Source organism: Notamacropus eugenii, chromosome 1 (genome assembly GCF_028372415.1).
Source record: "Notamacropus eugenii isolate mMacEug1 chromosome 1, mMacEug1.pri_v2, whole genome shotgun sequence".
NCBI lineage: Eukaryota > Metazoa > Chordata > Mammalia > Diprotodontia > Macropodidae > Notamacropus > Notamacropus eugenii.
Window position 1 is genome coordinate 285,542,630 of NC_092872.1, and position 26,073 is coordinate 285,568,702.

The window sequence follows — 26,073 nt, forward strand, 5'->3', positions numbered from 1 at the left end:
CACACACAGAGCACAGAGTGAATTGAATAGGATGGGATCATATCTTTAAAAAATGAAATTAAGGGGTGAGAGAGAAATATATTGGTAGGAGAAAGGGAAAAATCAAATGGGGCAAATTATCTCTCATAAAAGAGGGAAGCAAAAGACTTTTCAGTGGAGAGAAAAAGTGGGGAGGTGAGAGAAAAACATGAAGCATGCTCTCATCAATTCGACTAAAGGAAGGAATAAAATGCACACTCATTTTGGTATGAAAACCTGTCTTACAATACAGGAAAGTGGGAGAGAAGGGGATAAGCAGGGTCGGGGGGATGATGGAAGGGAGGGTAGTGGGAAAAGGGAGCTATTTGAAGTCAACACTCTTGGGGAGGGACAGGATCCAAAGAGAGAACAGAAGCAATGGGGGGCAGGATAGGATGGAGGGAAACATAGTTAGTCTTACACAACATGACTTTATGGAAGTCATTTGCAAAACTTCACAGATATGGCCTATATTGAATTGTTTGCCCTCTCAAAGGGAATGGGTGGAGAGGGAGGGAGGAAGAGAAGTTGAAACTCAAAGTTTTAGGAAAAACTGTTGAGTATTGTTCTTGCAACTAGGAAATAAGAAATACAGGTAATGGGGTATAGAAAGTTTTCTTGCCCTGCAGGACAAAAGAGAAGATGGGGATAAGGGAAAGGAGGGATACTAGAAGTGAAGGCAGGTTGGTGATAGGGGTAATTAGAATGCTTGGTGTTTTAGGGTGGGGAGAGGGGAGAAATAGGGAGAACATTTGGAACCCAAAATCTTGTGAAAATGAATGTTGAAAACTTAAATAAATAAATTTAAAAAAAAATAAATAATGAGCAGAATTAGCCAAATGGAAAAGGAGGTTCAAAAGCTCACTGGAGAAAATAATTTTTAAAAATTAGAATGGAACAGATGGAAGCTAATGACTTTATGAGAAACCAAGAAATTACAAAAGAAAACCAAAAGGATGAAAAAATGGAAGATAATATGAAACATCTCATTGGAAAAACAACTGACCTGGAAAATAGATCCAGGAGAGACAATTCAAAAATTATGGGACTACCTGAAATCCATGATCTAAAAAAGATCCTTGACATCATCTTCCATGAAATTGTCAAGGAAAACTGCCATTATATTCTTGACTAAGTTTTTTCATCTGAGAAATGAGCAGTAAAAATAGCTGCAATCCCTTCTTCACAAGGTTAGGGTGAGAACCAATTGAACTATGTACAAGATATGTCAAGCGCATTGCAAACTCTGGAGTATGATATAATTGTCAACTCTTATCATTTTCTCATCTTTATAGTAAATGGCTTGGATTAAGCATTCTTTCAGTTTTTCTTCTGGTTCTGTCATGCCAGAATCCTTTAGGCCTTAAGGAGATTACAGTTCAAGAAAGCAAAGGATGAAATTATCCATCAGTATACTAATAGGTCAGAGGTGTACCACGGCCTAGTTGAGAGATGGCCCATGGTACAGATCACATGGTACAGATAGTGTGGTTGACAGGAGAGAGGGACAATCTGAAGTCTGAGAGATGTGTTCAAATCCCATCTCTGACATTTAGGTCACCTGCAGGATCCTGGGTAAATCACTCCACTTCTCAGGAACCCCAGGCAAGTCCTGAAATCTACATTTTACTAAGTGGTGGCTGATCTGCCTTAGGAGAGAAATTCCATAATGAGAGTGCTCTAAAATGAGAAATTCAAAGGTCTGAATATTATATGTGTTTATTTAGCTAGTTGCTGTTATTGTAAATAATGAATCCCATGACACGGGCAGATGTATTAGAAACCCTGCTATCTGCAATAATAATTACGTAAAATATAGTAATTGTTTGTAACCCTATGGAATTTTAGGTATGTAGACACAAAAATATTGAGCCACTTTCTAGGATTTGTTGTAGTACAAACACACACACATATATGTATATGTATGTATATATAATATATGTGTCATATACATAAAGAGAGAGAGAGTACAGCTTAGAGCAACTTGTTTCACTTTTTAAACTTATTTTTGTCTATGTTTTCTTTCACATTATGACTTTTATCGATATGTTTTGCATAAGTGAACGTATATAAACTATATGCCTTCTCAATGGAGAGGGGTTGGAAGTGGAGGAAGGGGAAAAATGCGTTATTCAAAGCTTCAAAAACAAATGTTTAAAATTATTTTCACATGTGACCAGAGAAAAATTAAACACCAAATAAATACAAAAAAGATTAAATTAAAAATAAAACATATAATATATATATATTATAGTAATATATATTTATATAAAATAAAATATATAGACAGACATATAGACATATACTCTGCAAACTTATACACACATAAATGCACATGCATGAGAGGCATCATGGTCTCCAAGATTAAAAGCCTAGGGCTCAATTCTTCACTAGGAACTCCTTACCCAGATGAAGTCCCAAGCATGGATGCACACAGCACAGACTCCTTGCTCATGGGTTCTCAGGCTTGTTCAACTTCTCTTTTCTCAGCTGCTTCAAATGCTTCCATCAGGAATTGACCCCTTGAAATCCAAAAGTGGATTCTTTATCATTAATGATTGAGAAACAGTGACAGAGCCTTCTTATGGTGCACGTCTGCTTTTTTTAACCTTGTTCTCACTTCAGCTGCTTTATGTTCTGTCTTTAGGTTGCAACAATCAGTCTTTGATTGCTCTTTTCCATATGATTTTACAGGTGAATGAATTCCAAAGCAGGATTGGGTTTGGCTTCTTCACTCCTTTAAGTGGCAAAGACATGGAGTTTCCTGGAGATGCTAGGTTCTTGGATCCTCTGACCCCTTACTTGTGGCTGCAACTTTACATCAGTTAAACTTCAAAGATAAGGATGTATTTTTTTTTCATTTCTTCCACTTCCTATTTTTGAACAAAGATGGCTTATGTCAATAATTGTGGTTGAAATCATTAGGAATGTTCAGGTTGTCTCTTCTCATCTTTAATGTTCTGCTTTGAAAAGCATTTTGATCATTGATGTGTTGATGGTCTGATTTCCATAGACAGTTGATTCTGATATGATTACTCTCACATTACTAATAATTTTCTATGTGGAAAATGTGGTAAAATTCTATTTTCTCTTTTTTTGTCCTTTTTCCTCCTCCTTTTTCTTCTTTTTCTTCTCCTCTTTCTCCTCCTTCTTCTTCTCCTTCTTTTTCTTCATCTTCATCTTCTTCTCCTCCTCCTCCTCTTCCTCCTCCTCCTCTTCCTCCTCCTCCTCCTCCTTTTCCTTCTTCTTCTTCTTCTTCTTCTTCTTCTTCTTCTTCTTCTTTGTTGTCTTCTTCTTTTCCTTCTCCTTTTCCTCCTTCTTCTCCCTGTCCCTCTCTCACTCTTTCTCCTCTTTCTCCTTCTCCTTCTTCTTCCTCTTCTTCCCTTCCTTTTCCCTCCTTTTTCCACCTTCTCTCTTTCTCCTTTCCTCCCTCTCTCTTTTTTTAAGGCAGTGATTTTTATCAGAAGTCCACATACTGCTGACTTTATTCCAGCCATTATAATATATAGGAGTAAGGTTTTGACTTTTTCTGTGAGCTGGTCTTTGGTGTTTGAAACTTGATCCATATATACTAACATCCTCCTCTAAGACCATTTTCACGTTGGAAGCACCAAATATTAAAGTCTGTTTTGATTTGGTTTAGACTTTAGAGGATCATTTCTAGTTTTATTTTTCCTTTTCTATAGAATTTAACTAACTTTATCCAGTAAAACAGATATTTACACATTTTCTCTTTCTGCTGTAGAGAGATGATAGATAGATAGATAGATAGATAGATAGATAGATAGATAGATGGATGGATGGATGGATAGATAGATGATAGATAGATAAATAGATAGATAGATTGTTGTTATTCAGTCATTTTCAATCATGTTCAGCTTTTCATGATCCTATTTGGGGCTTTCTTGTTGGATAGTTGGAGTGGTTTGCTTTTTTCTTCTCTACCTCATTTTACAGACGAGGAAACTAAGACAAATAGTGTCAAGTGACTTGCTCAGATTCGCATAGCTAGCAAGTGTCTGAGGCCAGATTTGAACTCAGGAAGACGAGACTTCCTAACTCTAGGCTCAGCACTCTACCCATTGTGACATGTGACTGCCTAATAGATAGATGGATAGAAATAGAGATAACATACACACTTATGAAACTGTAAGTATATTTCTATATTCACATACATATATATTTTATTATGTTTTTATTTTTTTTCACTTAATGATCACCACAAGGTGAGTTTGTCAAACCTATCCTAATCATTTCAGAAAAGTATTTTCTTTACCACCTTTGTTTTTCAGAAGCCCATGTCAGAGACCAAGGAGAAAATAGTTGAAGATGAGTGTCTCACAGGTGTAAATGGAGAAGGGCCTCATCCTTGATGACCTTAGTGGGGGAAGAACAGTGCATACTATTATTTTTTGTTAAATCCTACCCACCAGTGGCACTCTGGCTGATATCTGGTGATGTTTACAGGTGTTAAAGTTTTGGAATATAGCTGTAGAATTTTCTACTCCTCTTGTAAGTAACTTGTACTTTTCTGGAAACTTCTCAAGAGTTACTTCTTTTTCTCTACTTCAGTAATGGGTAATAAGTCTCTTATGTGATTATAGTAAATGAGAATGGAAAACATGAGTTGCCAGAGAGAATATTCCTAATCTGGAATCCTATTTGGCCAAGTCCAATAAGTTATTCTGGAGATTAATTAACCCCATTGGACCTTTTGGAACCATACAAAGCCAGTAGTAATTGATAAAACTCTCCTCTTCCTTGAGTTCCTGCTCCTTTCCAAGGAGTCTCTATTGATACTCAGAGTGCAACTCATCTTTCCTCCCTGGAAAATCAGTCAATGTGGGATTCCACCATCTTGCAGAATAGTCTTGCTTTATTTTCCCTATTACTTCTTTTCCAGATGTTTATGACAAGATAACTCATCTCCTCTCAACAATGGTGAGTCAGACTTAGGAATGTGACTTAGGCATCCCAGCTCTTAGCTGTCACATAGTGCCCCATCCTACCCCACCCAGAGCCAAGTCATCAAATTCAGTTTCAGTTTCAGTTCAGATAATTTAAGAAAACAAATTAAAGATGCTCTTTGACAGTAACCATGATCTTTCTGGGTTGTCTTTTAAACCTTAAACCTATGACATATGTCTTTCAGATCACCATTTTGCAATCCTAAAAGGAAATACTTGTGCTGATATTTTGTAGTGATTCTCCTATTTACCTGTTCATGGTGAGAAAAGACAATGTTGATATTTTGAGCATAAACCATCCAATTTCTTTATTTACAGTAGCATATTTAACCCCCTCAATGCCTTCTATTAGGAAAAAAATCCTCAAAAACCTGGGAGTGAAGAGCAGGTCAGACTCACAAATGTTATGCATGACACCACTGAAAAAGTTTCTGAGACTGGTTTAGTATTCAAATCTATTATTTCCTAATTTAAAGTCAACCAGGGGACTCAGTTGATAAAGCACTGGGGCATAGAGTCAGGAAAAGCCCCAAATTCAAATTGGACCTCAGACACTTACTAGCTGTATGACCCTGGGCAAGTCACTCAACCTCTGTTTGCCTCAGTTTCTTCTTTTGTAAAATGGAGATAATAATAGCACCTACCTCCCAAGGGTGTGGTGAGGATCAAATGAGAATAATTGTACATAGTACCTGCACATAGTAAGCTAGTAATAGCTATGTTAGTTGTTGTGTTTGTTATCTGGATGATATTGGGCAAATCTCATCCCTTCTCTAGAACTTGATTCCCTCTTTTACAAAATGAGGTGATCTCTTTGTGAACTGTATGTGATCTCTATGGTCCCTTTCAACATTAACTGTCTGATTTCTCTCTGACCCTAAAAGTCCAATAATAATGAAGACAATCATAACAACCACATTATTCACAGCTAATATTTGTTTATCACGTTAGGATCCAAAGAGTGCTTTCCATATATGATCTCCTTTCATCTTTACAACAATCATAGACAGCAGGCTGGGAGAGCATTCATCCAGATGATGTTTTTCAGATCCGCCAAGCATTACCCATTGGAAAGTAAGATGAACTTCAATGTGTAGGTAGTGTACCTCATCAATATATTTGATGATAAAGCTCAGTTTATATCATTAGGGATGGTTCCCCTGAATTAAAGAAGACTTGGTCAGGATGTGGAGCAAGGGCATATGTGTTTCAAATGTACATAGAGCTGCATGGGGAAGGCAGGTTCCAAAATAGGGTTCACATTGTTCTGCCTGACCCCCAAAGACAGAAAAAGGGGAGATAAAAGGAAGATACAAAGAAACCTGTCTAGGTTTGATGTCAGCATTGACGCTCTAACAATTACAATTGTCAAAAAGTGGAGTGTGATGCCTTCCAAGGCACGGGACCTCCCCTTCCTCCCATGGGAAACTTTTAAGCCACAGCATGGTTACCACTTGTCAGGTATGTTATATCCTTATTCTATTGAGGATTGAACCAGAAACACATGGAATTAGCTTCTACTCATGAGATTCTATGATGTTGCCTGTGAAATAACATGATAGCACAGGAGAGAGATTAATTTCTTAAGCAATAAAACAAAACCTTAGTATGATTTCTTCAGGGATTAATGGAAAGGAAATTTGTTCACATGGGTGTGACTAGACTGTGGTATCCTGATATAGTTGTCTTCTGATGTTGGTGATAATCTTGGACAAAGGGAACTAAAAAAGGAGTGAGAATCACCACTACATAAACCTAGAATGAAGCTGAAAAGTGTTGCTGAATAGCATTTCAGTTTCCCGTGCTTTGCCCAACATGGCACTGTGCACAATATAGAAAACCACTTGGCAAGTGAATGATAACCAACTTTGGGGGAGGAAGGGGCTGAGAGTGGGAGTCGGTGTTATTGATTAAAACATCAAGCAGTTCCATAGAAGCCCATCATGAATTACTTCTCGTTGGAAGATAAAACTTTGTGATATTTAAAATTACTGACTTGAAAGTAAGTAAAATGAGTCCTAATTATGCAGGAGGGAGCAACACCTTCCGCAGTAAACAAGATGATAAGCACCTCAAACAGCGCTTCGAATTTTAATTAACATTTTCTGGTTTCTTTCCCCTCCATTCAAGGTCATCTTCTCCCTTGTCATGGTGCCTACATGCCATTGCAGCAGCAGCCTCCAAACTTCCCTCGCTGCCCTGCTAAGCCTGAGGATTATGCCATGAGAATGTGGCATGAGACAGACTTAAAAATAACAGCTCACAGTACACAAGAGTCTCCTCCGCTGTCCTTTGTTTGACTGTGGGCAAAGAGGTGACATTCCATTGAAAATATCTTCCTTAACCATTGTAGCTGTAGCTTTACCAGAGTGGATTTTGGATTTCTGAAATGTGACAGGTCTGTTGAATATTCAGATTATCATCTTTGTCTAAGAGAGATGAAACTAAGAACAGAACAGTGGGAACTCACCTTCTATGAGGCCATGGACACAGGTAGATATTGACAACATCGGCCAAGGACCAGCTCCTGCCTTCCTTTTCTCAATATTTATGAATTTTATGAAACTGTTTTTCTCTGTTTCTTAAAAAAAAAAAATCAGACCATAATCAGTGAGGGGCTTTGTTATATCAATGGGTTTGTTGCATATCACAAATTTAGCATACAGGGTCACTTGGAATATAATGTGGAGTGAAAGGATCTCATTAGGCTAAAATGAATGTAAAATGTGTCAGTTTGATCCAAATGAGAAGTGTAGTAAAACCATGTTTGATGTTCATCTGCAATAAATCTTTAACATTTGTCTGTAAAGTCTCAGTGAACCCAGAGGGGAAGCTCCACTTGTGAGGACTGCATGTTTCCAATGAGATGAGTTTTCTTCTCATCCTCTGTTGACATTTATCCTATGGAAGCAGAAAGTGAGAGTCTACTTTAGTATTAATTTTAGTCAGTCATTATTTCCTCTTTATACGTGAGGTCTTCGGTTCAATTGTAGGGACCTAGCCACAGGAAATGGAGGAGATCTTGCCTGCAGAGAACTTCCATTAAACTGGGAATGAAAAAAGTCTCTTTACAGAAAAGCGTAACCAGAGGCAAAAGATGCTAAGGTCCAGGAAAGAGGCAGACAAAGATCCCTGTTTTCTTAGCTCACACCTTGGCACACAGAAAATCAACAATTAATGCTGTTTCATCCATTCATTCATTCAAGGATTATCTGAGGAAGCAAAGAACACTTTCAAATAGTAAATGTGTTTGTGTGTGTGTGTGTGCATGTGTGTATAGGAAAGAAAGAAATAGAAAGACAGAGACACAGAGTGAACGAGTATATGTATGAGCATGAGCTTGTGTGTGTTTGTTTACATTCATGTGTGCACAGTATAAATATGTGTGCAATGTGAAACTTTTAAAGAAGATATAGCCCCTGAATTGAGCTTTGAAGGGAGAGCAGGGTCTGAGAAACAGTACAGGAGAAATTCCTTCTGGGGCAAGGGATATAGAATGGCAGGCCAAGATCAAATAAAAACTAGTCACTCAGTTTGTCTGAAATATAGAGTGTAGGAGCAAGACTGGGAAAGAAGCTTGGAACTAGATTGGGGAAAGCCTTAAATTCAAGGTTAAAGTGTTTGGAGCAACTGAAGGGTCTTGTTCAGAGGAGCAAGATGGCCAGTCCTATGCCTTCGCAAGATGATTTGGGCAGCTGGGAAAAGAATTATATAAGGGAGAAAGTAGATTTTTTTTCAGAAGTGATTGGTCAGGAGAGTGTTGTACTATACTCCAGAGGGGAGGTGATTAGGGTTTCAAGCAAGGAAAAGGCCGGGAGAAAGACACAGATGTCCAAAATATCATGGAGGCAGAGTGAATAGATGTTGGCTACAGATTGAAGAAGTGTATGAAAGGGAGCAAAGTAGAGTCTGTGTGTTTGCATTGTGCAACTATGCTTTTAAAGGAAATGGAAAGGTACCTTCTATTAAGTAAGGTCTTTTGGAAACATTAAATATCAGTGAAGAGAATGCTGATTCTGAAGGGAGAGAACATGGTTTCAATTCAGTCACTGAGACTCACTATCTGTGTAAGACTAAGTAAGTCACTTATCCTTGCTGGATCTCAGTTTCCTCACCAGTAAGAGGAAGAGATCACACTTGATTCCTTTGAGATTCCTCTCATGTTTAGATCTGTGGTCTTTGTTTCAATGCAGTTTCCCATGCTTCTCAGTCAATGATACTGATACCATTCAGTACGTTTCCATTGGGGTCAATTTTGAAGGACTTTCCTCCCATCAATGTTCTGTTGAATGTGTGATGACCACTGCCTTTCATTTTAATTTTAATCTATCCCTATTGTTAATTACTGTTGTATTTCAAATTTCTCTGCAGGATTTCTGCTCCTTCCTAATAACTGAATGGTCCAGTGGACCAGAGTGAAACAAATGAATGCACTCCAAGGTTTTTCCTGGGAATGATTTCACAAAGACCACCATTTTTTAATTGCTCCTGGTGTTTAGTTTTGAATATCTGTTGGGAAAAAATCAGCCCAAATCTTAGTTGCTGCAGTGATTAAATCATTTATTTTTAGAAATTGTTCTTGATTACATCATTTTTCAAACTTGAGCAGTTCATTTTAAAATGCAGATTTCTCCAACAGTCTGGATCATTTCAAGGGACTTACTATTTATGTTTCTCTTATTTTAATTCATTTTTCCTCAGAAACTTCTGTTATTCATTTCAAGTCCTCAGAGGATCTCTTGGAATAATGGGTGAAATGTCAGGAACAATTAAGAAAGTGAGGTTTACCCAACAGGAGAATTCTATCCATTGTAGTACAGGAATGACAAAAGGCTAAAGCTTCCTTTCCCGATAGGGAGGCTCTACTCGACTTCTTTCAGGGGATCAAAAAGTAAAAAGAAAGTTAAAAACTGACACACCAGACAGACATGGTCCTGAAACCATTGTCAGGGAGGGTGGAAAACGTGATTCACTGGAGTCTGTGAGGGGCAGCAGGCAAAAAGAACCAGCTCTTGCCATCCAGGAATTTGAGCTTATAAATGAGTGCATGGATTCAGACACACGTGCACACACAACATCAACTGAAACATTCATTTGTTCAACAGATATTGACCAAATACAGGGAAAAAAGGAATGAAAAAATCTTACTAGAAGCCACTAGGTGGTGCAGTGAATGGAATTCCGGACTTGGAAAGAAGACTTGAATTCAGATCCAACATACAATACTTATTAGCTATGTGACCTTGGCCAAGTGTCTTAGCCTCAGTTTTCTCATTTGTAAATTGGATTTAATGATAGCACCCACTTCAAATGACGTGTGTAATGTATTTTGCAAGTTTTTGAAAAGTGAAATATTGATATGTTTGCCAGGAAAAGGGCAGTTTTGCTGAAAGTGGGTGATAGGAAATATAAAAGTGGAAATGATTGGAGACCGATGGAAAAAAAATACATTGTGTAAAATCAACCAGGTATTGACAGTCTATAAAAGAGATTCTAGGACTATAAAAAGACTTTTGTCTGTGGCCAAAGCTTAGGCCCTTTTGGGAAAGTTACTTATTTTTTTTTTTTTTAGTTTTCAACATTCACTTCCATAAGATTCTGAATTTTAATTTTATCCCCCTTTCTCTCCTCCCCCCTCTCCAAGATAATGTGCAATTTGATATATGCTCTACTTATACATTCATATAAAACATATTTTCACATTAGAAGAATTATAACTAATGGGAGGAATCATAAGAAAGAAGAAACAAAATAACAAAAGAAAAGGAGAGTAAATAGTATGTTTCCATTCACATTCAGAGTCCAAAGTTTTTCTCTGGATGTGGACAGCATTTTCCATCATAAGTCTTTTGGAATTGACTTAGATCTTTGCATTGCTGACAAGAAATAAGTCTATCAAAGTCAGTTATCACACAATGTGGTTGTTAGTGTGTACAATGTTCTCCTGGTTCTGTTCACTTCATTCATCATCAGTTCATATAAGTCTTTCCAGGTTTTTCTGAAATCTACTTGCTCATCTTTTCTTATAGGACAATGGCATTCTTTCACATTCGTATTTAATCATTTCCTAATTGATGTGCATTCTCTCAGTTTCCATTTCTTGGTCACCACAAAAAGAGTTGCTATAAATATTTTTGTACATGTGGGTCCTTTTCCCATTTTATAATTTCTTTGGGATACAGCCCTAGAAGTGGTATTGCTGGGTCAAAGGGTATGCAGAGTTTTAAAGCTTTTTGGGCATAGTTCCAAATTACTCTCCACAATGGCTGGATCAGTTCATAGCTCCACCAACAATGCATCAGTGGGAAACATTACTTTTGAAACAAGAAAGCTCTTTACAAATGTAGGAGCGATTATATTGGAACAAATTTTATCTCCCTAAACTATGTGTATTTTCCTGCTCAGTAGCTGACCATGGCTACCCATTGCATACCTTGCAAAGTCCAAATCCCTTCTAATGTCATTTGAAACCAAAGATTCTTAAACTTTTTGTATCCTGGACCCTTCTTGCTATCCAGTAAAGCCTATGCACTCCTCGGGGGGAAAAATGCTTTTAAAAGCATACAATAAAATGCATAGAATTGCAGATGAAAGTGATCATGTTTAAATACAAACATTAAAATATATTTTAAAAACAAAATCAAGTAGATCCCAGATTAGGAACCCCTGTGACTCTCATGATCTGGCTAAAACCTACCTTCTAAGTCTGATCTCATTCATACTTGTCCTTTTAGTATTTTACCTACCATCAGAATATTGACCATTCCTCAGACAGAATGTCCTTCACTGCCACCCTACCTCTGTCCATACAATGTTTTATACCTAGAAGTCCTTCCCCACTTCTTCTATCTGCCTGTTGAAATCATATGCATTCTTTGAGTTGCAACCCAAATTCTTCTTCTTTCATGACCTTTTTTCTGATCTTTTCCCATTAGAAGCAAGTTTGCTGTCTACCAAAGCACTACTTGTACCCCATTAATGGAACTCCTCTCTTGTATTATGATGACTTATTCAGCACATCAAGCCTGTTATGGCATAAACTCCTTGAAGAATGGAATCATGTTGTATTTTTCATCTTTATAACATATTATGGGGCCTTGGATTTATAATTACTCAGGAAGGTTTGATCAAGTTGAATGGATATGTTCACAGTGAAAAATCAACTTCAGCTTGTATGAAGGAAGTTTAGTGTAGTACTAGGCCTGATTAGGAATCCTGGTTTTACCATTCATCAGCTGGGTGACCACAGGCAAGTCATCTAACCTCTGTAAGCCTCAATACCTTCCTATGTAAAATCAAGAGGTTGGGTTAAGGTACCTAAGGTCATGTCCAGCTCCATACTCTATGCTTTTCTTCTACGTCACTTCTGGCAAACAAGACCTGCTACCAGTGGCAACAGTGGCATCAGAAATAAAAAAAGACGTCCTTGGTTTGCTTCCTATCCTGCAAATCTACTACCTATGTAAAGTTTGCCCTACTTACACAGTCTGGCAGTAGATGGAAAAAAGCAATGAGAAAAATGGTATTATCTCAACCAGATTTTTAAACACTGCCCAAAGTCCACTAAACAGGTGGTCTATTGTTTGTAGTTTAAAGATGTCAGGACATCTGAATGAGGGCAATGCCCATGTGTTCTCTCCTGGGATCTCATTGGCTGGTGAGAATTGAGTCTGCAGGAGACACTTTGTAATCATTAACAGCCAACAAGGGAGAGGGTCCCAGAGCATAGAGGTGGAAGACACTGGTAGGAATTCACACAGAGTTGGGGCTTTTAAGGATAGTTTCTAATGAGGCTAGGTTGTGCCAGCTTAGAAAGGACAGGTTAGTCCTAGTTGGATGTCCTGGAGGTCTCCAGTTGGTGATCAAGATGATCTGAGGTGAGGTGAGGAAGTAGAATGACTTGGAATGGGAAATTGATTTCAGAGGAATGATACACTGAGTCAGTCCCCACCCTCACCAGGGTGAGATTTGATTAGAGCTGAACTCTGTGGGGTGCATGTTCACTGATCCTTTAGAGAGTTCTTTCCACAGATGAGGGGCAACGGTACCTCCCCAGAGTCTGTGGAGATACGTGTTTCATTTCTTTGGGAGTAGAACAGAGATTGTATAGGGCACCAGTAGTTCCAGGCAAATTATAAGATCCTTTATCTAGAGATGGAAAGAAGTTTGGATGTCAACTTTTCTCATTTGACAGACAAAGAAACTGAGATGTATAGGGACAGAGACCTGCCCAGAGTCACATGGGGAGTAAATATTAGAAGTGGAATTTGAACCAAGGGCCTTTATCTCAAGAGCCAATGTTCTTTCTTTCCACACAGGGTTGGGGTGGAGAGGAAGGGAAGGCTTTGGGATGTGAAGTACAGAGGATATGTTGGGACCACCTCATCTAGTCCCCCATCAATGCAGGAAGAAAGACTAGTGGCCCAGGAATAGGGCTTTCCCTCTCAACCTAAAAGTTCCTGTATTACAGAATACAAACCTTAGATGACCAGCAATGTAGTTGAGATCCTTATTGTCAAAATGCCAAAAGCAGACAAGTCAGACAACAAGGATCCAGGAATGAACAAAGGATGTTCATTCATAACCCTGAGTCCTAGCCCATCTACATCCCCCAGTGCAATGGCTTGTCTATATCTGCCCCAATAAGCAAAGTCAGGGTGGATGCCAGCATCTTTTATCAAAGCCAATATGATGCTCACCATTCCCCTTAAACCTCTCTTTCCCAATGATGAGCCCAGGCATCCTGGTACTCAACATGTGTCATTACAATCAGCTGCTCTCCAAAAATATCTTTCCAAAGAGTTCATAGACTCTCCAACTATACATGATCTTATAGAAAATCTTTAAATGTAGAATCAAGACTGGAGAGAGGACCCCAGAAGCAGAACTAAACTGCAGAGGTAACAAAGCGGCCTTCTGGCAGGTTCCTTGATATACTAGAACTCATAATGGTCTCAATTCAATCTTCCTTTCCATTCTTTTTTCCCCCTCTCTTTCCCTACACATACATAGTGCCTTAGTCACAATAGGCCATACTCTGTGCCCCAAACCCATCAGAAATTGGGAAGCTAAGATAGGACCAGATGGAACTATCACTCAAGGCAGCAAGTCATCCTTGGTTTGGCTACTGCCTCCATTCTAAATGTACTACCACTACCCACACATCCAACTCTGAGAACTGCCTCCTCCTCCAAGGTCATCCGTTGGAAGTTAATTCTTTATGTCTTCTGCAGTCTTATGATATCTTTCCTATCACACTCATCTTGATCTGACTCTACTTGGCATTTTTCCTGATGTGTGTGTGTGTATGTGTGTGTGTGTGTGTGTGTGAGTGTGTATTAGGACTTGTGAATTCCAGACCTACTTTTGGCTACTTCCTAGCCAAGTGGCCATTTACCTCTTCTGAATCTCACTTTTCAAATAAGAAAAACAGGAATAATGATACTTAACTGGATGAATACAAGAATTCAATGAGGTTTGTGTGTAAAATTGCAATGTAGATAGATAAATAGAGAGATAGATAGATAGATAGATAGACAGATAGACAGATAGAAAGATAGATAGATGAGTCCTTGGTAGTGTATTTTCAGGTAAGCTGTAATAGCATAATTATTATTATTATAAAACTAGATTTGGAGGTGACCTTAGAATCTATCATGCATAATTCTTTTATTTTTCAAATGGGGAAACTGAGGCTATCAAAGTGATTTTTCCTAGGTGACACAAATAGTATGAAATGGAGACAGGACTAGAGCCCTAGTCTTCTGCCCCCAATTCTATTCTATTTTAACTGAACTGTGCCATTCATCTCCTTTCATATTACCTATTGTGCCTAGTGTAGAAGCATTACAATAGAGAAGGTGTTCCAATATACTTGTTAAAAAAATGAAGTATGATATTTCTCACTCAATGGAAAGGATGCTAGCCAATCAAATTTGTCCTATGGCAAACTTTTTTCTCATGGAATATTATTATCCTAGTGCCTTCCATTAAAAAGATGGATATATCATATGTAGAAATGATTTGGCCTATAGATATTATTGAGTACTAATGAAGACTGTAACAAGAACTTGGAAATCACAAATTGGTGGCTGTGCACTGGGCCAGAGGTCACAAGTCATAGGTCACAGAATAAACATTCTGGGCATGGAATTCTTCTGACACCCCTTGCCACATCCTTATGGGAGTGAGGAAAGGACCATCTCTTTCCTCTTGCCTCAACCAGAATTTTAAATGGTATGGTGGCACACCCCCACCCCAGAGCCCTGGAACTCTCTCTCTCAGCAGCTTCAAACTCCCAATTTCTCATTTTCTTTTACTTTCTTTGTTCAATTTCCCCATCACTTCCACTTTCCGGCCTCTTTCCAGGCATATTTGGCCAGTAATAACTCGAGTTTGTTCCCAACCTAGCTGATGGCTCGTGTCCTCATTAAGGGTCATTAACATTACAGGGGTGTTTATTGGAGCTGGCAGAGTGCTGATATTTGTGAGACGTTGTCAGATGGTTGATGGGGCTTAGTCAGAAAGCATTCCATGGGGGGAGAGGCCAGCACTCCACCTGGCATCAGCTGCAAGGACAAGATGGTGGGCATAGGATGGCAGCGAGAGACCCCAGCACTGTGGCAGGCTGGGCCCTGAGAGTGGGAACAGGGAGATACAGGTCCTTGGGGGACAATAGAGATTTAATACATGAATCCCTCAAGTGCCAAGTTCTCTTTAAGTGAATTCCCGTTCAGTGATAGACGCCAGTGTTAAACTGGTAAAAAGTGAAGCAACAAGCCTCCAGGAAACCAATTTTGTCTTTCATTCTATCTTTGATTGTAAGAGTATGGGGGCTGCTATTACAGAAGAGGGACTAATTGGAAAATGGATACCATTGGGAGAAGGTGTGTTTGGAGATAACTAGTAATTTATTTCTTTAGAATAATTACAAAGGATGTAGTTCACTGAGATATAGTAAAATTAATTATCTTCCTGAACACTAGCACAACAAATGTAGATTTTTACGTAAACATGAAAAAACGAATTTTTGAGGGCTATGTTCATTAAAAATATTTACATAAAAATTTCAAAAGTAGATGTTAAAGGATATGGAACATATTAAAATTCGCACAATTCTTTGCAGCACAAAGTAGTTGATAGAGGGCTAAATTTAGAAGGAGGAAGCTTTGTGTTCCAGTCCTGCCTGTGACACTCCCTACTGTGCTAGCATGACCTAAGTTCACTTCTTAAATCTTCATTTCTTCATCCTTAAAACAGAGAGATTGTACTAAATGGGGTCTAAGGTGTCTCACAGATCTAAATCAATGATCCCATAATCTCATCTAAGCAAGGACATATCCTTCACACTGGAAAAGGACTATGGACATACGATTGTTCACTACAATATAAGAGACTGTAAATGCTTTGTTTATATGCAAATATGGCAGAAAAGGGACCAATGATAAATCACAAGATAAATATGGGTGATTGCCTTGTTTCAGAGGCAATAAGCCGAAGAGGATGGCTGAGTAAGGATTGACTGAGAAGCCATTTGCTAAATTAACCATCATTCTCGTCCCTACTCAAAAGAATCATGCTATATTTATGAACAAATTGAAGAAAATATAGATTAAAGAAATTAAGGATTCGGGGTAATGCCAAGAAAGAGATTTAAAGGGATTGGGAAAGAGACAAAAAAGGAATTGAGACAATTTATCTTATGGAGAATTGAATGGTCTGAAAAGGATTATTTAGAAATGAATATCCCCACTCTAACATCTATCCTTTTTCAGGACTTCTCCATTTCTATTGATGAACACTAACATTTCCCCAGACACCCAGATTTCAAAACTCAGAATTATCCCCAGATTTTCCAACTTCCTCAGCCTCCACATCCTTCAGGTGGTTGAGTCTGCTTGAAATTATCTTGTTAACATGTCCCATATCTCTTCCTCCACTCCTTTCCACTACCATGCTTCTTTGGTACTAATCTCTTCTAAATGCTATACCATGATGTGATAATTGGGCATTTTCTTGAAGAACTCCACTGAAGGAAAACCCTCCACCTCCTGGCTAGTCCATTCCCATTGAGGGTAGCTTCTGTTCTTTAGAAGTTTTTCTTTATTGAGATTTTCTTCTGTGCAATTTCTACTCATTGTTTCTAGTTCTCTCCTCTGAGGAAATAGAAAGCAAGTAGATAATTCAAATAACTGAACACAACATCCATGTCCCTTCTCCATCTGGCCAATGTCCTCCCTTCAATGAGGTCCACAGATTTCATACAGTTCTCCAGGAACTGTCTGACGACGGCAGAATATACTGAATCTATAATCTCCTTAGTCTTGCTCACACAAATGACATCTCCAATCATTCCTCACAAGCTGTGGCTTTGAGGCTTCTTGCCTTGAAAATTAGTGAATAAATCTATCCTTGGAAAAGTCAGTGGGTCTCAGTCTGTACAGAGGATGAGCACTCTCATATCTATTATTTGGATCCATCCCTCAGGGACTATGTGTCTTAGAAGTGATGTAGAAGAGATGGTGATTTTTAATCATGGAGAAAAGCCAGGCCGCTTTTGCAGAGTTTACATGGTCTCACCACTTACTGCTTGTCTTTGCCCCTTTTCAGTCACTGGATCAGGGGAGATTGGGTCAACATTTTTTCACATTAAACATATTTTCACATGAGTCACGTTGTGAAGAAGAACTAGGACCAATGGGAAGAAACAAGACAAAAAGGAACAAAACAAAACAGTAACAATAGCAAAAAAGAGCACAAATAGTTTACTTCATCTGCATTCAGACTTCACAGTTCTTTCTCTGGATGTGGACAATATTTTCCTTCATGAGTCTTTTGGAGCTGTCTTAGATCCTTGAATTTTCAAGAAGAGCATAAATCTTTGAAAGTTAATCATCACAGAGTACAGCGGGGCGGAGCCAAGATGGCGAAGTAGAAAGACGCACATATACATAGCTCCGAACCCACAAACCACAGAATGGCTAGAGGGGACCAAGCCAGGGCGAATTCTGCACTCAGAGACCACGGAATATTGGAGCGAGGGAGATTTCTGCTCCAGAGAGACCTGCAAACCTCTCGCGGGGGGTTCTTCGTGCCGTGGACTGGGCGCCGGGACGGGGAGCAGAGTGCAGCCCTGCCGCGGCCACGACACCGAGAGGAAAAGATCCAAGAGGGCTATGGGAACGGGATCTCCAGCGGCCACGCGGGTCCCCCCACCCAGAGAGGGACCTGCAAACCTCTCGCAAAAGGTCCGTAGCACGGCAGACGCGGAGCCCAGCCTGGACCTGCGGCGGCGGCTCCGAGAGGCACAGATCTGAGAAGGCTCCAGAGACGGCATCTTCAGCGGTGGCACAAGCCCCCCCACCAACAGGTGACTGACGGGGGTAGGTGAGAGAGTCTCTTTGGCGGGTTGAGAGGGGAGTGGGGTGCCCCCATGGCTTGGGCCCCCCCAGGAGATAGAAGCTGAGAGGCGGCTGCAGACAGAGGCTCCCCAAATGGGTGGGAGCCTGGATCCATTGTGGAAGGCCTGTGCATAAACCCCCTGAGGGAACTGAGCCAGAGAGGCAGCCCTGCCCCTGACCTCAGCACCTGAACTTAATTTAACACTGAATAGCAGCCCTGCCTCCGCCAAAAACCCTAAGGCGGGAAGCAGCATTTGAATTTCAGTACCCAAACGCTGGCTTGGAGGACCAGGAGGCAAGGTGGGTGTGAGGAGAACATTCAGAGGTCAGGCCACTGGTTGGAGAGTATGCCAAGAAAAGGGAAAAGAAATAAAACTATTGAAGGGTACTTTATCAGAGAAAAGACACTTCCTCCCTTCCTTTCTGATGGGGAGGAACAATGCTTGCCATCAGGCAAAGACACAGAAATCGAGGATTCTGTGTCCCAGCCCACACAATGGACTCGGGCCATGGAAGAGCTCAAGAGGAATTTTGAAAATCAAGTTAGAGAGGTGGAGGAAAGACTGGGAAGGGAAATGAGAGGGATGAGGGAGAAGCATGAAAAGCAGATCAGCTCCCTGCTAAAGGAGAACCAAAAAAATCTTGAAGAAATTGGCACCTTGAGAACTAGCCTAACTCAGCTGGCAAGGGAGGTGCAAGGGGCCAATGAGGAGAAGAATGCTTTCAAAAGCAGAATTAACCAAATGGAAAAGGAGATTCAAAAGCTCACTGAAGAAAATAGATCTTTCAAAACTGGAATGGTATGGATGGACGCTAAGGACTTTTCGAGAAAGACAGATATATCAGAACATACCGCGCAGATTCGAAAAATGGAAGATAATGTGAAATATCTTATTGGAAAAACAACTGACCTGGAAAATAGAATCAGGAGAGACAATGTAAAAATTCTGGGACTACCTGAAAACCATGATCAAAAGAAGAGCCTAGACATCATCTTCCATGAAATTATCAAGGAAAACTGCCCTGAGATTCTAGAACCAGAAGGCAAAATAAATATTCAAGGAATCCGCAGAACACCGCATGAAAGAGATCCAAAAAGAGAAACTCCTAGGAGCATTGTGGCCAAATTCCAGAATTCTCAGGTGAAAGAGAAAATATTACAAGCAGCTAGAAAGAAACAATTCAAGTATTGTGGAAATGCAATCAGGATAGCACAAGATCTGGCACCCTCTACATTGAGGGATAGAAGGGAATGGAATAGGATATTCCAGAAGTCAAAGGAACTAGGACTGAAGCCAAGAAACACCTACCCAGCAAAACTGAGTATAATACTTCAGGAGAAAAAATGGTCTTTCAATGAAATAGAGGACTTTCAAATTTTCCTGATGAAAAGACCAGAGCTGGAAAGAAAATTTGACTTTCTAACACAAGAATGAAGAGAACCATGAAAAGGTGAACAGCAAAGAGAAGTCATAAGGGACTTACTAAAGTTGAACTGTTTACATTCGTACATGGAAAGACAATATATATAACTCTTGAAACATTTCAGTATCTGGGCACTGGGTGGGAGTACACACACACACACATGCACACACGCACACATACATAGAGACAGAGTGCACAGAGTGAATTGAAGAGGATGGGATCATATCTTAAAAAAAAATGAAATCAAGCAGTGAGAGAGAAATATTGGGAGGAGAAAGGGAGAAGTTATATGGGGCAAATTATCTCCCATAAAAGAGGCAAGCAAAAGACTTATTAGTGGTGGGATAAAGAGGGGAGGCAAGAGAAAAACATGAGGTCTACTCTCATCACATTCCACTAAAGGAAAGAATATAATGCACACTCATTTTGATAGGAAAACCTATCTCATAATACAGGAGAGTGGGGGACAGGGGCACAAGCAGGGTGGGGGGGAGGATGGAGGGGAGGGCACGGGGAGGAGAATGCAATACGAGGTCAACACTCAGGGGAGGGAAAGGACCATAAGAAAATAGAAGTAAAGGGGGACAGGATAGGATGGAGGGAAATATAGTTAGTCCTATACAACACAACTAGTATGGAAATCATTTGCAAAACTAAACAGATATGGCCTATATTGAATTGCCTGTCTTCCAAGGGAAAGGGGTGGAGAGGGAGGGAGCTAAAGAAGTTGGAACTCAAAGTGTTAGGACCAAATGTAATGTTCTTACCACTGGGTAACAAGAAATACAGGTTAAAGGGTCAAGAAAGCTGTCTGGTCCTACAGGACAAAAGAGAAGACGGAGACAAGGGCAGGGAGGGAGGATAGAGGAGAGAGCAGATAGGTCACAGGGGCAATTAGAAAGCTCGGGTTTGGGGGGGGAGGGGAGAAAAGGGGAGAAAATTTGTAACCCAAAATTGTGTGAAAATAAATGTTAAAAGTTAAATAAAACAAAAAAGAAAGTTAATCATCACACAATGTGACCGTTATTGTGTACAATGTTCTCCTGGTTCTGCTCCCCTCACTCAACATCAGTTCATATAAGTCTTTCCAGGTATTTCTGAAGTCAGCCTGCTCATCATTTCTTGTAGCACAATAGTATTTCATTACATTCATATACCACAACTTGTTCAACCATTCCCCAATTGATGGATATCTCCTCCGTTTCCAACTCTTGGCCACCACAAAAAGAGATGCTATAAATATTTTTGTACATGTGGGTCCTTTTCCCATTTTTATGATTTCTTTGGGATACAGCCCTAAAAGTGGTACTGCTGGGTCGAAGGGTATGCAGAGTTTTATAATCTTTTGGACATAGTTCCACATTGCTCTCCAGATTGACAGGAGATCCATCAACAATGAATTAGTGTTCCAAGTCTTCCACATCTTCTCCAACATGTATCATTTTCCTGTTTGGTCATGTAAGCCAATCTGGTAGGTGTGATGTGGTACCTCAGAGTTGTTTTGATTTGCATCTTTCTAATCAATAATGATTTAGAGATTTTTTCATATGACTATAGATAATGCAAATAATTTCTTCATCTGTACACTGACTTTCCATAGCCTTAGATCATTTATCAATCGGAATTACTTGAGTTCTTACATATTTGACTCAGTCTCTATATATTTGAGAAATGTGGCATTAATGAGAGACACTGACTGTAAAAATTGTTTCCCAACTTTCTGCTTCCCTTCTAGAAACTGAGTCAATTCTTTATTAGCAAGTAAATCCTTGTGAAGAGCTTGAATGTGTAGCGTTTTGTTTAATACTACACATGCAAACTCTTCACAAGGAAAACAAAGCCACCCATAAAATGTTCATTTCTTTAGTACAATTTTTAGTTGTTAAAAGTTCAGAGTAGGGGAAAGTCACAAACAAGAATATTGGAAAATATTGCTCAGAATCAAGACATAAAAGAGCCCATGGTTTATAGATAACTAGATAAACACCTCAGCCCTATAAATCATGAATGACATCTTTTAGATAAAAATAGGTAGTCAGGAGGCATGGCAAACCTCATGTGGCCTTGCAAAAAATTAAATAGGTTCTATCCTAAAAAGGAAGAAGAGACTGGTTGTTGAAGTGAGGGAAGTTGTGTTTGTACAAAGTTATATTGTTTAATTCTTAGAGGAAAGATCAAGATCAAACCCACTTACAAGAACAAAAATGAGAAGAGAAAATGGTGTCCAACCTGTTAGTGAGACACCTAAATACATAAAAACCACTCATCATCTCTCAACTGGACCATGGTAGTGTTAACTGGATGCTATGAGAGCAGTGTGAAGTAATCCTGGAAAGTTAGGCTGGAGTCAGGTGGGGAATGACTTTAAATGCCAAATGGAGGTATTTTCAGTTTATCCTACAGGGAATAGGCAGTCTCTGGAACACTCAGGGAGTGGCAGAGTTATAATGAGAGTTACAAGGATATATTGCTCACCACCCTTCCCCACACCAGTGTACAAGCTCCTTGAGAGCAGAGACTGGATTTCCTTTTACTGTTGCACACTCGATGCCAAGCACAAGGTCCCAGACCCATTCCTTGGTGCTGCTTGTCCTGATATCTTAGAATCACTCCCTCATCAGCTCTCTACCTTGTAGAATTCTCCTTTTCTTTTACTAAAGAGATGAAGCCCAAACTTTGACATGGCGTCTTTCTTGGCACTCCCAAATGCTGGAGTCCTTTCCCTCTCATTCCCTTCCATTAACTTCTTTGAATTGATTAATTCTTTGTGAATTTATTCATGACTTTGAATTTATTCATAAATGTACACATTGATTTTCCTGATAGAATATAAGCTCCTTGAGGTCAGGAACTGTTTGCTATAAAGGAAATTGAAAACAAGCAAGAGAATGTGTAAGAAGAAGAGGGAGCAATTTATGAGACAGCTCAAGAAGAGTCAGGAAGAGAGAGATGAGGTTGGATCTGAACTCAGGTCTATCTGACTCGAGATAGTGGAATGACCCTAGGCAGATCACTTAATCTTATGAATTCTCTATTTTTATTGTAAGGACAAAATATAATAACATTGGCCAAATACTTTCAAACCTTAAAGTCCCACGTAAGTGGTAGCAGCAGCAGCATCTACAGTAGTAGAGCCTAGGAGTAAGTTTGTCCTAATATTTTGCCAAGATAATATAAAAGTGTGAAATATGAAAATAGTAGAGAACTAATTAGCTTCTGAAAGCATTTCCTAAACTGTGTTGTATTTATTTAAAATGTCATTTATATTGTCTAAGGCATGCCAACACACATATACCTGTATGTTTATATAAAATACATATTATATGTAATATATGTATGAACAAATACACATATGTGCATACGTCTGTGCTGTCATTCCTTAGAGAATATAGGTTCTCTGAGAGCTGCGACTGGTTGATTTTTCTTGTCCTAATATCCCCAGTATCAGCACAGTGTTTTGTATATAGTAGATTCTTAATAAATTAAAATATTACTAAATAAATAATTGTTGATTTATGAATTGCATAGAGCTGGTGATTTATCAGTTTTGTTTATCAAGTTTGTTGAAATGTTAAAGACAGACTAGATGACCACATAGTTACTATGCATTGCTAATTGCCTAAAACTAGTGGATTGGAGAAGGAGGCATCATGGAATTCCTTTCAGCTCAGGAGTTGCACGGAATATTGCTCTTGCCCCTTGTACTCCAGTGGGGACTAGCACAAGCAGCACGGCAGCAACAGTAATGTCTATGTCACTTTTTCAAGTTTGTAAGGCACTATTCCTACATAATCTTATTTGATCTTCCCCATGTCCCTTTAAGACAAGGGCTAAGCTGCAGATGGAACAGACCCAACTCTCAGGAATCCAGGTCAGTGAATCTTCAACCAGTCAAACTAATGATCCATGCCATCCCCAAAATGCCAACTATCTCTGCTTCACCCTGCTCTCTTCAAATACTCCACATAGACTGGATTGCCTGATGTGTTGTAGAACCTGAAGACTATTGAGAAGGGGAGAGTCAACAGCTTTTGCCTCCAGAGTAGGTGGCTTCTGGGAGAGCTTCTGCAGAGTTCTGTTCTGAGCTCCACAGAGACAGTCTCCTCTTTTACATTACTAGTCAATCTTTCCAATGTGCAAATTTGAAGTTGCAATGGATGTTGCCCCAAAGGGTGCCCCTTCATCCACATTCTTGTTTCATTTTTATTTTAAATGATATCAGAGGCTAGTATAACAGAAAACCTCTTGTCCACATTTCTGAGAAACTTCAATGAGGTTCTACTCTGAAAAGCAAAGTTTTCCAATTGGGACAAGTAGGGGCTGGGAAAGAGAATGCTGTTCAATCAGAAGGGAACAATTCACTTCAAAGAGAATGTGAAACAAATCCCTTTGAATGTGTTTCTTTTTCGAATGGCTTAGGCTGCAAAATCCCCAGAAGCCAGGCCCTTTAGAAGGCCTCCTGGCTGGTGGTGCTGGAACAGAGAATACTTACTACATGCCAGACTCTGCTAAGCACTAGCGATACAAAGGCAAGCAAGCAATACATCCCCTGCCCTCCAGGAGCTTATATTCTAATTCAGGAAGAAAACATAAAGGGAAGCTGGGAAGGGGTGGGGAGGAGCAATATGCCAGGAGACAAGAATGATGAGGAGTCTGGAGAGAGGGTCTGGGAGTGAGTGAGGTGAAGTGTAGCTGGGGTTCTTCCTAAAAAGAATGTCTTGGAGGAAAGTCATCAATCAGGAAAGCCTCAGGGCACAGACTTCTCCAGGGTAACAATGCCAGAAGGGAAATTAGAGATCATGTAGTCTAATCCATGTAATTTAACAGATGAGAAAACTGAGGCCCAGAGAGGAAGGAATTTACCCAAAGTTGGATAGGAAGATAGGATTAGAACCTAACTCTCCATAGAGTGAAACACTTCATCTTTCTGGGCCTTATTTTCCCTAGCTGTGAAACTGAGGGAGGTAGAGAAGGAGGAAATAGTTGGTCTCTAAGGCTCTTTCTAGGCAGATGTCTATCATCCTAAGATCTCCTCTCCCCAAGTCTTGTCTTCTTATTATAGGTTACATACTGCAGGGAATGGAAGAAATAATTCAGTGCAGTTCTGTTCACTCCCTGGTCCCAAGTCTAGCCTCTTAATTTTTGATTTGCTTCAAAATTGGCTTTAAAAAGCAGAAAACTGGGAAAGAATTTTTGCGACTAGTGTCTGTAATAAAGACTTCATTTCTAAAATATATAGAGAACTGAGTCAAATGTACAAGAATACAAGTCATTCCCCAATTGATAAATGGTCAAAGGATATGAACAGGCAGTTTTCAGAGGAAGAAATGAAAGATATCTATAGTCATATGAAAAAAATGCTCTAAATCACTATTGATTAGAGAGATGCAAATTGAAACACCTCTGAGATACCACATCATGCCCATCAGACTGGCTAACATGACAGAGCAGGAAGATGATAAATGTTGGAGAACATGTGGAAAAGTTAAACACTAATTCATTGTTGGAGCTGTGAGCTGATCCAGTCATTCTGGAGAGCAATTTGGAACTATGCCCAAAGGACTGCAAAAATTTGTGCACCCTTTCACCCAGCAATACTGTTTCTAGGACTGTATCTCCAAGAGATCATAAAAATGGGAAAGGGTCCCACATGTACAAAAATATTTATAGCAGCTCTCTTTGTGGTGGCCAAAACTTGAAATCAAGGGGACGCCCATCAATTGGGGAATGGCTAAAAAAATTATGGTATATGAATGTAATGGACTATTATTGTTCTATAAGAAATGATGAACAAGAAGACTTCAGAGAGGCCTGGAAAGACTTACATGATCTGATGCTGAGCGAAAGGAGCAGAACCAGGAGAACTTTGTACACAGCAACAACCACAGCATAGGAGGATTTTTTTCTGGCAGACTTAGAACTTCATTGCAATGCAAAGACCTAAAAAATTCTCAATTATCTTTTAAGGCAAAACACCTTCCATATCCAGAGAAAGAAATATGGAATTCAACTGCAGAATGTAGCAGATCATCTTCTTTTGTATTACGTTTTGGTTTGTTATATGATTTCTCCCACTCATTTTAATTCTTCTATGCAATATGACTATGGTGAAAATGAATTTACTAGGAATGTATGTATAGAACCTATATAAAACTGTACGCTGTCTCAAGGAGGAAGGGGGTAAAGATGGGGAAGGAAGGAAAAATCTCTAATTTATATGGTAGTGATTGTAGAACACTGAAAATAAAAAAAATAAAATAAAA

The 26,073-nt window shown here is 39.4% G+C and overlaps 1 long non-coding RNA gene across 2 annotated transcripts in view; it reads right to left on the reverse strand.

The window, feature by feature from the left end:
- Positions 1-26,073, reverse strand: part of LOC140517634 (uncharacterized) — a 72,028-nt gene that overhangs the window by 12,708 nt on the left and 33,247 nt on the right. Inside the window, exon 4 of one of the 2 annotated variants that reach the window (XR_011971660.1) lies at positions 7,456-7,886. This is a non-coding gene — a long non-coding RNA (uncharacterized lncRNA). The remainder of the gene's footprint in view (positions 1-7,455; positions 7,887-26,073) is intronic. The other variant, XR_011971661.1, reaches the window with a different exon arrangement.